This window comes from Pseudopipra pipra, chromosome 12 (assembly GCF_036250125.1).
Source record: "Pseudopipra pipra isolate bDixPip1 chromosome 12, bDixPip1.hap1, whole genome shotgun sequence".
NCBI lineage: Eukaryota > Metazoa > Chordata > Aves > Passeriformes > Pipridae > Pseudopipra > Pseudopipra pipra.
In genome coordinates, this window is record NC_087560.1 from 20,897,679 (window position 1) to 20,908,044 (window position 10,366).

The window sequence follows — 10,366 nt, forward strand, 5'->3', positions numbered from 1 at the left end:
ACCAGGCTGGGGCTGCTGTGCCGGGGAAGCCCTTGTGGTACAGCCTCATCCTCGGATCGAATTACCTCCCTTCCTCTAATTAGCACCTCCTAAAATACAGGGTGAATCAAAGCAATCACGGGTTGGAATGGCCTGGAGTAAACTGAGCTATGCTTTAGACTGAAGTCGGTGCAGTAAAGCGGAATTGCTCCAAACAACTGCTCTGATTTGATCCGAGTTCCCGTTCATTTATTAACTTCAATTAGCTATTCCTAAACACAGCCTAAATAAGGACAAGTTCCTTCTCTTCCCTCTGAGGCTTGGAGGATGCTAATGTGCCCTACAGCATCACCCTGTTCTGTTGCTAATGACACTCCTGCTGTGTTGTGTGTGTTTATTAAAGTAATTTATTTACAGGTAAATTCTAATCCAAATGCTTTAGAGTCTTAGATTCCCTTCTCCTACTTACACTTGGAATACTGGCAATGACTAGTAGGATATATTTTTTAGCATTGTGCCATGTTAAGTATCCACAGCTTATTTTCCAGATGCTGTGGAGTTAACAGTTCCTTTTAGTTAAACTTATTTTCATGACAGTGTTATAACGAAAGCTACACCGCTACAATAAATACTATGAACGGAGAACTAGAGATGTTTTGTGACTCCTGATTAGATTCCTCACCCACCAAAAAGGAATTGTGAAGTCAGACAGGAGGCAGGACTGTCAGGGATCACTTTGATTTCTGCCACCTCCTTCTCTGTCATTCCAGCAGCCACATCACTCGGCGGGCAGTGGATCCTCACTGACCTAATGCAGCAGATGGGCAATTCCTAAATGTTGGCTTTAGGGTTATGTTCAGCAGCATGCACAGAAATCTCACTGATGGGGCTGGACTTTCCAAAAACTCTCCTCATGGTGAGCTGTATGTGCTGCTGAGGGAATCCTGTCCACCTGCGGCTCCTTCCCCTGGGCTTGGCCACAGATGCCAGGATTACCATGAGCACTGACCCATCAGATAGGGAAACTGAGGCAAGAAAGGCCAGATCTCCTCAGCTCCCACAGGGGACAGTGCTGGCAGAGGTGGAAGGACACTGGGATCATGCTCAACTCCGTTTCCCAACAGCAGCTTGTCCTGACAAGGGTTTTCCTTGGATCACAGGATGCGACGAAAGAACTTCTCATCTCAGAAGTTAAGAGTACCTTAATCAAAGTAATTACTGCAACTGATCTGATTGGGAAGTAATCTATTTAGAAAAAGTTAGGAGTGCCAAGGGGGAAGCTCCGACCCGAGCCCTGAGCTGATTGCGTTAGATGTGGATGATTTCCCACTTAATTTTTCAAGTGCCATTGAAAATGTCTTCATCTGTGAATGTCAAATATTTATTTTTCTAAAACACCAAATAATGGCCATCCAGGCATCTCAACACGTAAACAACATGTTAGATGGGCTTTCAAGTACCTGGTGCATGGGAGTTTCTGCGGAGCAATCGGGAGAGCTGCACTGAGCTGAGCTAAGGGCACTCCAGGAATTCCCGCGGGACAGAGCTCTCTGGGCTGGCACTGTCACATCCTGCTGGGGAGAGCTCCTCTTAACCAGCTGCTGAGAGCTTGCTCTTCCCTCCCAGCATCACAGCAATGATCCCACTTAAAGAGTCTGCCCCTAACAATCGCAATCCACCGGGATTTGATTAATCAGCTCTGCCCTCGTGGGGTGTACCTGCATTTTCTCAACATTTCACTGGGATGGACAAACATCAAACCCGAATCACAGAATGGCCTGGGTTGGGAGGGACCTTAAAGCCCATCCAGTCCCACCCCCTGCCATGGGCAGGGACACCTCCCACTAGCCCAGGTTGCTCCAAGCCCTGTCCAGCCTGGCCTTGGACACTTCCAGGGATCCAGGGGCAGCCACAGCTGCTCTGGGAAACCTGGGCCAGGGCCTCCCCACCCTCACAGGGAACATTTCTTCCCAATATTCCTTCCAACCCTGGCCTCTGGCAGTGGGAAGCCATTCCCCCTTGTCCTGGCACCCCAAGCCCTTGTCAATAGTCTCTCTCCATCTTTCCTGTCAGCTCCTTCTGGCACTGGAAGGCCACAACTGGCCTTCTCTTCTCCAGGTGAACAATCCCAATTCTCTCAGCCTTTCCTCACAGCACAGGTGCTCCATCCCTCTGATCACCTTGGTGCCTCCCTGGACTCTCTCCTCCCTGTGCTGGGGACCCCAGAGCTGGGGGCAGCACTGCAGGAACTCTTCATACACAACACATGGAAAACAATTTTCTTTTCAAATGTACAGGACGTGGTGCCAAGGCTGCAGTGCCGAGGTGAGCTGCCAGCAAGTGACGGGATTTCATTCACATTTGGTCCTTGACTTTCTGGGCTGAGAGGAGTAAGAATCATCATGTCTGATCTACTCACACTAACGAATGAGAAAGGCACTTGTGGAAAGGAATGATCCCGAGAAAGGCTGGAATAAGGATGGAATAAGGATGGAATAAGGATGGAATAAGGATGCAGTCACAGGGGGAGTGTGTGCGGGAGGGGGCTGCCTGTAAATCTGGGATGATCTTAGTGGTCCTAAGCTGACAGCAAAGCCCAAACCCCATCATACACAGGAACTGGCTTCCCTAGGGAAACCAGGCTGAAAACACGTGGATGAGGAAGAACTTGGACAGGGTTTGGACAGGGAACAGCTGCAAACCCATAAGCTGGAAAAGGCAGTTTTAGGGTTATACAACTACACCGGCTTCAGCCACGACCCCAAAATGACCACAGTGATGCTCTGGAACCCCAAGTTACTCTCCCAAAAGGGCAAGAAGTCTCAAGCTTCTGCCAGAGCACACACATGTCTAGAAACACACAGTAATTTAAAATTCCTGTCAAATTCCAGTCCTATTTGATGCATTCTGCTTTTACAGACTCCCAGAATGGTTGAGGTTGGAAGGGAACTCTGGAGTTCCTCTTGTCCAACCCCCTTGCTCAAGCTTTTCTTGCAAGTTCTTGCCAAAATACTTCAGTTTGACTTTCAGAACGGTTTTTACAAAAATGTGCAAGTGTTCCAGGTTATTCCACCACTTACACCTGCAAAAAAGTTTTTTCCATCGGAACGAAATATGTGCACAGAAATGTATCAGAAGAGCACATGTGACTCCTCAAGTCTTCTGCAAACACTATTTCTGTTGGTGTCAACCTCACAGCATCACAAGAGATCAAAGAAAAGAAAAGCCAGAGCAACGTGGAAAATCTTGGGACAGGGAAGACTCAGTTTCCTTTTGAATACAGATCACTTTTTCTGGTTTTTAACTGTTTAATGCTCCCGAGCCTCTGCCAGTGTCACATCCCTGTCCTGGGGAATCACCACCATGGAAGGGAGTTACCAACACTTGTGGAGTGAGGCTGAGGATGGAAAATCACCTTTAAATTATGAAATGCATGTACAGCCCCAGCATATGTGGAATGTTTACATTCCTAGAAAAATGATCCAACTGTCCCATTCAATCTCTGGGACGGACTGACAGGGGAATTTTTTCTTTAATAAAGAACTTTGATGGAACAGGAATGTCAGCTTTAGTTCATGCTGCACTGACTGGAACAAGATCAAGTCTTAACTAAGTTCCACACGATGTTTTCAGGGGAAAAGTGGAGAATGCTTCATGGAATTTAAGTCGGGATTTGGCTTGCATCCTAGAACATATATCTTGTTATGAAAACTGCTGAAACACTTTTAAGTGGGCAAGCCACAAGTGTCCTTGGAGCTCTCCAGTCAACTGGAAGTCACACAGGCAGAACCTCCTAAAGCAGAAAAGCCTGAAATTGGGAGGGGGGTGAGGGAGGGGCAAGTAATCTTGGAATCCTATCTGTTATCCGGAACCGTTTGCTTGTGCCTACAGCATGAAGTAGTTACAACTTGTTTTCTGCTATTGTCACAGATCCAGGACGTTACTCTGGCTAAATCATAATCTCTTCCTGCCTCAGTTCATCCATGTGTAAACCTGGCTCGCTAACTCTTACCTTAATGTGTCATGGGGCTTAATTAATAACACTTAGGTCTTTTAAGTCCTCTACAAACATTAACTACTTCTTGTAACAACTCTCCAAGGTATTATTATCCCCATTTTACTCCTGGAGAAACGGCAAAAGAGGTTGTCACTTGCCCAAGGCAACAGGGTAATAGTTATACTTAGAGATCCTCTTCACGGACTAGTCTAACAGTGGAAACGGATCAAGAAACGCAAAGACAACAATGACAAACTCGAAATTACTTTTAGAAGCGCACCATACGCAACTGGAAGATGATGAAAAATCCCTCCCAGAAACAATAGGCTTGGGATCATAAAAAACACCACAACTGTCACCGCAGAGAAAGAAATACCCCAGGCAGACCTAGGCTAGAGCTCACCAGCACAGCCACACAGAAACAGCCAGACCTGTCCTCTCGAGTGCTCTCAAGTACCATAAAATTGAGCAACAGGCTCGCACGGTGCTCTCCAGTAACACGGCGCGGGCAGATAATCGATGTGGTATGCAGCACGCTAATTCCTCCCGCCGCCGTCCCAGCAGGGGCCGGCAATGCCCAGAGCGGCTCCGGGCGCGGGGGTCCCGCTCGGTGCCGCCGCCCCCGCCGCCGGTGACAGCCACAAACTTGGCGTCCCCCGCGCCCGGCGCTGACAGCGCCGAGCCGCCCGCGGGGCCGTGCCCGGGCAGCCCGAGCGGGCAGGCGGGGGGAGCGGGACGCGCACCCGCCCCTTCCCCGGGGCCGGTGACAGGCGCGTCCGGCGGCCACAACAACACCAGCAACAGGCGCGTCCTGCGCGGGACCCGCGGGCTCGGCCCGCGCTGCGCCCGCAGCGCCGCGGCCCCGGCCCGGCCCCGGGACCCGCCGCAGGCCTCGGCCTGGCGGGGCGGGCGGGGGGTGTCAGGCGGGGTGACACCGCTCCGCCGCTCCCCGCGCCAGGGCCGGCCCGCCGGGGGCTGCGGCCGGGGCTGCCCGCGCCCCGCGGGGCCGCGGCGCCGGGCGGCGGCCGCGGGGGTGTCCGCGGGCGGCGGGGCCCGGCGCGGGCGGGCCCCGAGGGGACATCCCGCCGGTCACTCGGGGCGGCCACCCCGCGCCCCCCACCTGATCCCGCGCCGGGACCCGCGGGGGGCTCCGGCGCGTCACTCACCTGCGGGAGCGGGGCCGGGGAGCGGCGCGGCGGGGCCCGCGGGCGGGGCCGGGCGCGGGCGGGCGGGGGGCGCGGGCGGCGGGTCCGCGCTCGGGGCGCTCGGCGCTCAGCGCTCAGTCGCCATTTCCCGCCTACCGACCCGCTGCACCGCACCGAGGGACCCGGATGGCAGCGCCAGCGCCGCGCACGCGCACCCGCCGGGGGGGCGGGCCGGGGCAGGCCGGGAACGAGCGGCGCGGGGCCGGGAGGGGGAGCGCGGCCGGCACCGGCACCGGGAGCCGCCTCGGGCGCCGCGGCCTAGGGGGCTCGTGAGGAGGAGGCGGTGGCGGCCGCTGCTGCGCGGTCTTGGCTCCGGGCCGGGCTGGGCTGAGGCGCCGCGCCCTGAGGTGAGGGGGGAGCGGGAGCGCTGAGGGGGAGCGCGGGACGGGCGGGGGGGGCGCGAGCGGGGGGGGGGAGTGAGGGCAGGGCAGGGCAGGGCAGGGGGCGGCGAGAGGGGGAAGCCGCGGGCGGACCAGCAGCGCTGCCCGGGATCGCCGGCGCTGCCCGGGGCTCAGCGGCGCTGCCCGGGGCCCAGCGGCGCTGCCCGGGGCCCAGCGGCGCTGCCCGGGGCCCAGCGGCGCTGCCCGGGGCCCATGGCGCGGCGGAGCCTCGGCCCGGCCCGGCCGCCCCTGCCCGTGCTCCCCGCGGGCCCCGCCGGTCCCGCCCCGGCCGTGCCGGCCCTTTGCCCGGGGCCGCTCGGCTCGCCCGGCCTGACCCGTCCCCGGGGCGCAGGGCACTGCTGGCTTGTGGTTTCGGTTGCTGTTTTAAGTCGCCTGGTGCGAAGTTTTATTTCCACTTTCTCTTTTCTTTTTTTCTAGGCGGCCTCTTTGGGTGCGAAATGCTGAGGACGCTGCATGTGCTAATACGTGAATGGCTTGATGAAGCAGCGAGACCATCTCATGCAGTATAGGAGGATGTAGTGCGGTTACATTTATCGTTTCTATGCTACTGATCTTGGATATCTTGACTTTGCCCTTGATAATCACTTTTACTCACCAGTCTCTTTCAAACAGAAATCTTCAGTTCTCAGGTTAACCTGTGTTATGACAGGATAAGTTCTCACAGTATTGCTCAGAACAGAATGTTTTTATAAGAGTAGCTGGCATCCACATTCTCTAATTTAGCAGTAGAGAAACCCACACAGGTGGTGTTTCCTTTCCTGGTACCTGTTGACTACCTGCTTACCTTTTGAACCTGGGTCAGATTATAAAAGTCTCAGCTCTCTAGTCACCGAAAATATTTACTGGTTTGTTAAAAAGAACTACATCTGCTGCTGTGAAGCCGAGATCTGTTATACAATTCTGTCACACAACTCTGGTGGTCTGTCTTTAGCAGAAAACACTGTAAAGCTAATTTTACCATCGTTTCTCAAAAACAGAGGTCATAGAAAGGCACTGGAAACAGTGTAGCCCTCCTTCAGAACAGGTAATAGTTATTCCTTTAGAGCATTCAATTATTTCTAAACACTTAACAACAGCACACCAATGTTTAGGAATGATCAGTGAATGATCAGCTGTGAAAAAGGTCCGTTTGGACATGTTAAAGCTTAATTAACACCATTTGGCAGTTCCTTAGGAGGAACTAGTATGGCAGGATAACTGTGTGATGTCTCAGGCTGTGAGCCCAAAAGGACATTCACTGATACTTAGAAAGTGGGAGTTTTGGGAAGTGGTGGGTGGAAATACTCTCTCAAGCCATGTAATTAAAATGAAATGAGCTGCCAGAGGAAATCATCCAGCAAGAGTCAAAGCAAGCAGGTATTTGTGAGAGCACCAGCACGGCCAAAAACACACTGGGAAGACATTAAATGTGTGACTCAGGGTTCAAACTGATCTTTTTGGCAATGAGAACTGTACTTTTCTGTGTTACAGGATATCAAAATATGTTTTTCACAGTGTCTTGTGCTCTCCCCGAGTGCCCTGGTGCTGAGTTAGGGAGGGGGTTGGACTGGCAGGAAAGGGAATATGTAAAATGCTCTCGCTGGCTGTGTTGCTGTGCAGGCAGCAGTTCAGAGGTCTCCTGCTGTCCCCTGCTCCCCAGGGGGGCATGTGCAGGTACCTGAGCAGAGCCTCAGCTGTGTGTGTGCAGTGCAAGAACCGCAGCTGGTGCCATGTGTGCCGCACACCCGGAGCACTGGGAGCCTGGAATGTGGGTCTGGGCCAAGGAAAAGGCCCATGTTGGCAGCAGTGGGTTCTCCCCTGCCAGGGCTGTTGGGCTCCCTGTCACACCGAGTTTGCCTCACTTCAGAGACACTGAGGGAAACGTGCCACTGCCTGCTCCTGCAGTGGGATCCTCACTGCTCCTTCAAAGGCCGTTCGTCCTAGTTTAGGATTTCCTTCCCACTCCCTGAGCCTTGCAGAGCCCTTAGCTCTGTGTCCATACACTCCTGTAAACCCACATGCTCAGGAGTGAGTTCCCTGCTCGTGCAGAGCTGAAGAGCTGGGGGTTCCCCGGTGTCCTGGGGAGCTGTTTGCAGGGTCTGCAGCTCAGGGCTGGAGTTTATTCCAGTTTAACTTCAGCATCTGGCGCTTCCCAGGAAATTCAGGAGTTGTGCACTGCTAGAGTTGCTCTCCCGTGTGTCAGGACCCACATGGGATCAGGGCATCCCTCAGAATTCTGTTTCATAAGCTAAAATCCCAAGTCTTACTTTTGCAGGGGGAAAGGGTTTAATTCCCTGGATAATTTGGGGAGGAGGGGTTCTTCCCTTAAGTTCCTTAAAGAGACCTTAGAGCCCTTCCCAGTGCCTAAAGGGAGCCTGCAGGAAGGCTGAACAGACACTTTGGACAAGGGCCTGGAGGGACAGGACAACGGGGAATGGCTTTCCACTGCCAGAGGGCAGGGGTGGATGGAATATTGGGAAGAAATTGTTCCCTGGGAGGTTACCTGGCACAGGCTGCCCAGAGAAGCTGTGGCTGCCCCTGGATCCCTGGAAGTGTCCAAGGCCAGGTTGGACAGGGCTTGGAGCAACCTGGGCTAGTGGAAGATGTCCCTGCCCATGGCAGGGGGTTGGACTGGATAAGCTTTGAGGTCCCTTCCCACCCAAACTATTCCATGATTCTCACTGGTATTCCAGCTCCTTTCTTGCAGGTAACACCGTGAACCCCGAGCACAGGAGCTCAGTGAAGTTTATTTTGCCAAAGTGAAAGCAACTGTGACAGGACTGTAGAAACAAACCAATTCTTGTTTGGGTTTATATTTTACTATTGCCCATTTCCAGTGTTGTTTCTTTTGCTTATCTGAAGGGAATCAATTCCTGGATGGGTGACCAAAGCCATCCATGCATGTGAGTTAAATGAAAAGCAGCTCCCAGGCTGTGCTGCTCCTCCATCCCCGACGTCTGGGAGCCAATCTGGCTGTCCAGGAGCAGCTCCAGACTCACTGCTCTCACTGCTGACACTCCAGCTGACAGCAGCAGGGATTCGTCTGCTCCCAGATCCCCACAAGAAACACACAGGAATGAACCTTGTGTCTGATCTGGCACAGTCAGCACTGAGAGGGGCACGAGACCTTCCTCCAGGGGTGGAACTGCACGGCCACGAGTGGCCAAGCCCTGTTTTGGGAAGTTAAACTGTAGATTATCCATACCAGTAATCCCAGTGTGGCTACTTGGGGTTTGCTATAGGTTGAGGAATTGGAGTATTATGGTTTCCATGTTGGCATGAAGAAGTTCAGGCATAAATATGATTACTGTGTTTCTGGCAGGCCTGAAAATTCCACTGCACTCTCATAAATAGGGAGAGATGCCCCCAGTTGGTTTTGTGGGTTTGTTTTCCTCTTTTATTTAAACGACAGGAATCTGGTCTCCTCAGTCCTGGAGCCAGCTGGAACAGCAGGACACTGTGCTCCTTCTCCATATAAAGTGCCCAATCTCTCATTTTCTAGTTCATCACAGCAAGATTTTTGATCCTATTAAATATTTTGGTCAGTCTCCTCAAGGAAGGGTCTCAGGTTACTTTAACTGGAAGTTCCATACTTGGGTCCCATGTTACTGAAAGCTCCTTGGAATAGGGATTGCAGCAGACAGATTTATGGCAGGCTGAAACTGCCCTTTAATAGGGATAAAGGAGAAAGGTGTCAGATAGAGAATTTTAGAGACTTGTGTGAACAGTGAAATGGGTCCTGATGAAAATTTGGGATATCAATGCCCTTGTTTTAAGTGAACTAGTACTGATCAATGCAGCTCTTCCCCAGGGTGCAAACTGTAAACAGGGGGAGTAAACAGATTTACAGAGAAGAAAACCTTTTGTCTTTTCTGTAGGTTCTTTTGCAAAACACTCACTCTCAAGCTCTTCTGTCCTGCAGGCTCTGGGTTTCCCACTGTTGCTGGGTTTGCCTACATGAAAATGTAGAAGAACATTTAATAAAATGCACAAACCATTTATCTCATGTCTGTTTGTGTCTTGTCACTTTGAACTGGCTCTTTGCAGCCATTAAAACGCTGAAAAATGTGGAGTTTGTTTCATCCAGAACTGGGGTTTCCCCTTTGGTGACATCCCACCCATCAGTTTGGTTTTCCTCATGTTTAATCTAAAATGGGTTCATTGATGAGTCTTGGCTTTTGTGGGGGTCATGTGACTTTGGGAAAGCTTTGGCAGAGTCTGTTTGCCACAAACCTCCAAAACTGGGCAGCTGGGACTGGCTGGAATAACTGGAGTTGTTTCTCTGGCTGTTGGGTGCAGGTGCCTGTGTTTCTCACAGTGGCTGAACTCGCCCCTCAGCCTTGGCAGCTGGATCTCAGCTCTCTGCTCATTGTTAGAAATCCACGTGGATCCAAAGGGTTTTCTCAGTGGAGCCTCAGCCCCAGGACTGGACGCACTGTGGAGCTACCTGGGGGTGTTGGGTGAAGATCTGGGCTGGGCTGAGGTGGGAAGGGCTGTGTTGGATCCTCCTGTGAGCCCCAGAATGGGGGAGCAGGGTTGATTCCAGGCTGGCTGGGGCTGAGGGAAGCAGCTGCTCGATCTGTCAGCGTTGTGTGTGCTGCCATTGCCATGGAAACAGGAACTGGCTCCGCACAACCCGCACAGGGATGTCAGAACTGCTTTTTCCAAACAAACCCGAGCTGGTTTGTCATTTCTGGTCCTCAGAGCCCGAGTGGTGCCACACAGCCCAGGGCAGGGGTGGGCCTGTGAATCCACAGGGACTCATGTTTTCAATTCATGTTTGGAAAAGTGAGCTGGTGTTTGAT

The 10,366-nt window shown here is 52.8% G+C and overlaps 1 protein-coding gene and 1 long non-coding RNA gene across 3 annotated transcripts in view; one reads left to right on the top strand and one right to left on the bottom strand.

Moving 5' to 3' along the window:
* Positions 1 to 5,250, bottom strand: part of CTDSPL2 (CTD small phosphatase like 2) — a 29,126-nt gene extending 23,876 nt beyond the window's left edge. The window contains exon 1 of one of the 2 annotated variants that reach the window (XM_064669363.1): positions 5,143 to 5,250. The gene's annotated coding sequence lies outside the window, so the exon portion shown is untranslated. The remainder of the gene's footprint in view (positions 1 to 5,142) is intronic. The other variant, XM_064669364.1, reaches the window with a different exon arrangement.
* A 110-nt stretch (positions 5,251 to 5,360) lies between these two features.
* The window catches only part of LOC135421112 (uncharacterized), a 141,846-nt gene continuing 136,840 nt past the window's right edge, over positions 5,361 to 10,366 (top strand). Inside the window, exons 1-2 of the long non-coding RNA XR_010433866.1 lie at positions 5,361 to 5,528; positions 6,000 to 8,059. This is a non-coding gene — a long non-coding RNA (uncharacterized LOC135421112). The remainder of the gene's footprint in view (positions 5,529 to 5,999; positions 8,060 to 10,366) is intronic.